At 41.3% G+C, this 5,103-nt stretch overlaps 1 long non-coding RNA gene across 1 annotated transcript; it reads left to right on the top strand.

Annotated features, from left to right (window-relative positions):
- Positions 1-1,419: 1,419 nt before the first annotated feature.
- LOC147579897 (uncharacterized) lies at positions 1,420-4,384 on the top strand. The gene is made up of 2 exons (XR_015251840.1): positions 1,420-2,608; positions 3,395-4,384. It is a non-coding gene; the product is annotated as an uncharacterized LOC147579897 (long non-coding RNA).
- The last annotated feature ends 719 nt before the right edge of the window (positions 4,385-5,103 follow it).

The raw sequence follows: 5,103 nt of genomic DNA, 5'->3' as shown, positions 1-5,103 counted from the left end.
GGGCTGTGTTCTTACTATAGGCAGCTTGTTCTAAATGAAGAAACCTCCAATTTTCCAGGATGCAGGTGATATAAAGCCCTAGTTTTGGCAGGCATGGACTCTGACCCCACACAGCTCCTGGGCAGTGAAAGAGTGCTCCCATTCTCTCACCCAGCACCTCCTGGGCAGCCTTCCCAATCCAGGACCATTCTCCTAGCTCAGTGCCTCTTGTGTTCATATCTCCTCTCTCCTCTGGAGTTCTTTTGGTCAGTTAACTTCTACACAACATTCTTGATGCTTACATGCTCTTCGTATCTATCTATCTATCTATCTATCATCTATCTATCTATCTATCATCTACCTATTATCTATCCATCAACTATCTAGCTATCTATCCATCCATCTATCCATCCATCTATCCATCCGTCAACTATCTATCCATCCATCCATCTATCCATCTCTCTCTCTCTCTATCATTTATCTATCCATCTATCATCTATCTATCTCTGTCATAGTACTTATCATACCACATTCTGATGTCTCAGTTCCTTCACCTCCCATCACATTGTTAGCAACTCTAAAACAAGGTCCATGCCTTGTTCAGTATTTCTAGTCCCTGGCATGTAGTAGTCATTCAATGTATTTTGTTAAGTAAAGGAACAGATGAATATCTCTCATTAAATCATTTGAAGAGTTATCTTTTCCTTTTGTGAACAGATCTTAAGACTATTTCTCAAGTCATTTTGTGTCAGATTTTTCCTTGATCCAGAGGCTATATAAAAGGGAAGTCCTTCTGATGGCACTTCCCAGTCTGATTCCCTGTAAAAAAAATCATCCAAATGTCCCAGCTCTCAGACTTTCCACTCGTAGGTCCCAAAGTAGCAAGACTTCTTTGTCTAAAGCATGAGGATGGTGTCTGATATAATGTATGAAAAGATATTCCCCTAGATCTGAGATGTTGACAAAGAAGTAGATTTGGGCAAGTGCACTGGGTCTTTCCTGGTTTCTCTCAGAATCTGGGATCTAATATGGGGCAACAAATTCAGCGGGGTGTGTGTTGGTGTGGTGGGGGGTAGAAAAGTTTCCTGAGGAATCTACACATCTTTAGAGAGAGAAAAGCCCTTAAAGAAAGTTGAAGAAGAACTTTGGAGAAACCAGAAAATGATGACAAACCTGAGGAACAGGAGTTTGATGCACTTTATTCTTATTTTGTCTGGGAATATGGTAGACGGTTGATGTCAGTGAGGAAGTAGGTGCTTGAATCCTCTGTTTTCTTTGCCATTAGAGGAAATGATCCCTACCTTTGAATGAACTAGGGGTCCAGGATCCCGGAGGTAGAAAAGAGAGAGCAAAACACGTGCCAACACCAGTGGTGAGCACAATGCAGTAAGAGTAGTTTGAAGCGGTGCTTGGGTGGCTCAGTTGGTTGAACGTCTGACTTCGGCTCAGGTCATGATCTCACAGTTCACAAGTTCAAGCCTCGCGTTGCGCTCTGTGCTGACAGCTCAGAGCCTGGAACCTGCTTTGAATTCTGTGTCTCCCTCTCTCTCTGCCCTCCCCTGCTCGTGCTCTGTCCCTCTCTGTCTCTTAAAAGATAAAATAAAACATTAAAAAATTAAAAAAAAAAAAGAGTAGTTTGGAAAAATCAGTCTTATAAACCCTCCATTGTTGTGTTTCAGGGTTGGACGTATCCTTATTCCCTCTTCGATTTCTTTCTCGGTGGAAAATGTCTCAAAAGAACAGCAAATTGAGTTGTTGGGATTGGGGCTTGTCATATAAAAAAAGGGAAAGGAAATTAGGGTCCTGTCTCTCTCTTCATGACTGTGCCATTTAGGAATTTTGCTTATTAAATGGGCCTTTCTTCTATGCCCGCAGAAACTGTAGGGCTACGTTACTTTATCATTCTCCTGTGCCATCTTTCCCATCTCCCTTTGTCTCCTCCCTTTCAAAATGGTTTGGTCAGGAGACACTGAGATACTGCTCTATTTCTCATAGCACACAGAGGAATTTCTGAAGCTCTAAGAAAATCCTAACCTAGCTAATTTTTAGAAACAGCAGAAAAGATGCATGGAAACATCACTGGGCACAGCCAAATGATTTAAATTAAATAGCTCTGAGTTTACAATTTTCAAGAAGTAGGCTTTCATTGGCTTTGGTGTCTGCTTCTCCCTGTACGTTTGCATTTTGAGAAAGAGTCAGAATATGGAAATGATAGGGCCTATTTCAATGAGGAAAACATTTAACTATCAGTAAAAGGAAAAAAAAAAAACTAAACAAACCTGACTACTATGATTTAAATAGGATTGTTTTTCTCTCAAAAAGGAAGTCTGGAGATAGTCCATTGCTGGTGTTGGTTTAGAGGTTTGATGATACCAGGGCTAAGGCCATGGGGATGTCTTGGCAAGTCCCTCATGGTTGTCACATGGCTGTTCAGGCCATCATGTCTTCATTCAAGAAAGGGAAAATGCAGAAGGGACAAAAAGGTGGTACAATAGTACCCCCCCCCCCTTAATCTGCAGTTTTGCTTTCTGTATTTCAGTTACCCATGGTCAACCACAGTCTGGAAGCAGATGTTTCTCCTTCTGATGGATTTTTATCATCTCTCATCAACACAAGAAGAAGCAGAAGGGTGAGTACAGCACAATAAGATATTTTGAGCCAGAGAAAGAGAGACCACATTTACATAATGTGTATTACAGTATATTATTAAAATTGTTCTATTTTAATATTAATTATTATTGCTAATCTCTTATCTTAGCTGGTTTATCAAATAAAGTTTGTTATAGGTATGCAAGTATAGGGGAAAAAACATAGTATATATAAGTTTTGGTACTATCCACAGTTTCAAGAATCCACTGGAGGTCTTAGAGCATATCCCCTGTGGATATAAGGAGGAGACACCTGTACTTTTTTTTTCCACTGGGAAAAACAATAAATTTTCAGAAGACCCTATCAGACATCGTTGGCTGAAATGATGTCACATGGCCATTCCTCCATTCAAGGAAGGCTGGGAAAAAGAGACTTTTGCCTTCCCAGCTTTGTAAGAGAGCCAGTCAGGAGAATAGCGCTGGGAGTGTCTGCTGGTTCCACCTATCTTCAGTTTTCCATGGTGGCCCCCAGCCTCAGGTTGGAACATTCTCTGCCTGTCTTCTGTTTGTGCTTCATTGTTCTCCTTGCTAGTTCACATTAGTCAGACAAACTAGTTGGTTCAGCTTTTAGACCTTGTGTATATTACCTAATGGATTTAACAGACCTTTTTCAAAATGAGAAAAGCACACACTTTTAGGGGACAGAGGTGGGAGAAGCAGGCTGGGCAAGTACATGAAGAAAAAGCTTTGGAGGAGAACATCCTCAGAGTGCCGTTTGCCTTTGAACCATGTCTGTCTAAAATACGCTATTATCACTTCCCAAACAGGTGGAAGCCAGTCCCAGTGTGAAGCAGACTCAGAAGCCTATAGCTTTGGGGCACATTAGGAAAGGCAGTCCCCTAGGGATCAATCAGAGGAGAAGCTGGGCTCCTCTACAAATCAACCTAACTCAAAACCCTCACAGGGAAATTGTTCACTCCTTCAGTGCATCATCGTAGGGCCCATTAAAGAGTAACGAGAAAAGGACTCTGTCAGAACCCCAGAGCATGCTGGAGGTTGTGAGAAGGACCAGGTAATGTTTAAACTGATTGTGGAGAGGCTGGCTTTCCATCAGAAAGGCTTTGCAGGAGTGCGGAGAGTGGGTGGAACAGCCAGGCATTTTCTCCATCCAGGAGGCACTCTGGCACTCTCTGAGCCCGTCCGTCCACAACTCTGTAACTCATTGCTTTCCTCAGCACCAGTGGCTTCTTCACCCCAGGATCAGAATGTCCATCACCATAGCAACCTCAATAATGGCTTCAAATGAGATCTTTTTGATCCTCAAGGATGCTGATGTACATTTTCTTTCTTTTCTCTCTCTCTCTTCTTCCTTTCCTTTCCTTCCCTTCTCTTTCTTTCCCTTCCCACTCTCTCTCCCTTTGTCTTTCTTTCTTCTCCGCGAGGCAGGGCAGGGCAGTGGTGGAAGGGTAATGAAAGTCAGGGCTGCAATTAGCTGTTGAAGTTGCTACTCCAACAAGAAATGGCACATGCCTCGAGGCAGAGGATGAACAGATGGTGTGTAACTTGTACTCTCAGCCTCTTGAAGCATCTGCCCTCACACAGATTCTCAGATCCTCTCATAAGGAGAAGGGAATTTGCATCATGGCTACAGGAAATGAGAGAAATGGGATTGCTCTCCTAGGTAGGATTTTGATACATAAACAAGAAAATAAGAAGACCGTTTTTCTCTTATTGCTCTCTCTTGTGCTTGCTCGTTTTTCAGAAGCAGTCTGCTTTATGTGGAAAGATTCGACAATTCAATAAATTCAGCAAACTTTTATGGAGTGTCTTCTCTTTATTTTTATTTTGTTGTTTATATCTCACCTCTTCCAACAGGAATTCCAGGCAGCTTACAATAAAGGACATAAAAGACAAGACTAATAAAATAGAAATCAGGACCAAACAAACAAACAAGGCAAAAAGCAAATATTCTAACCACTAGGGTTAACATAGTGGTAACTGGGGATTAAAATTTAATTTGAGAATCCTAAACACAGTGACAAAAAAATTTATATTCTCATCAGTTTCTCTTGGAGAAAACAATTTTTTCTCCTACTAAATCCTGAAAGACAATTCTCTTGGGGAATTTGGATTTAGTTGACATTGAGTAGTATACCCTTCTTCTTCCTCCTCCCCTTCTTCATCATAAGCATCAGTGACATTTATTGAGAATTATTTACTAAGTGACATTTATTTCTTGACATTTATTGAATATGCTAGATACTGTCCCAAGCACTTTAGATATACTATCTTATCCTTGAAATAATCTTAGGAGGTATGTGCTATTATTATCCTTATCATCTAGGAGGGAAAATTGAAATATAGGTGAAGTCTTCTATATCCTAGACTTGGTTCCTGAGCCACTGTTCCTGCCAAGAAGATACGTTCATTTGTTGAACCTAACACTTAAGGTGTCCTTAAGGACCAGGACTGGCTTGTGTCAGAGATCTTTCAGACCATTTACATGCCCCCAGGAGAGCCACGTGCTTTCTCAGGT

The sequence above is a fragment of the Puma concolor genome, chromosome B3, assembly GCF_028749965.1.
Source record: "Puma concolor isolate L17-30 chromosome B3, mPumCon1.1.hap2, whole genome shotgun sequence".
Lineage (NCBI taxonomy): Eukaryota > Metazoa > Chordata > Mammalia > Carnivora > Felidae > Puma > Puma concolor.
Note: the sequence above shows the minus strand (reverse complement) of the source record. Positions and strands in the feature narration are given on the sequence as shown.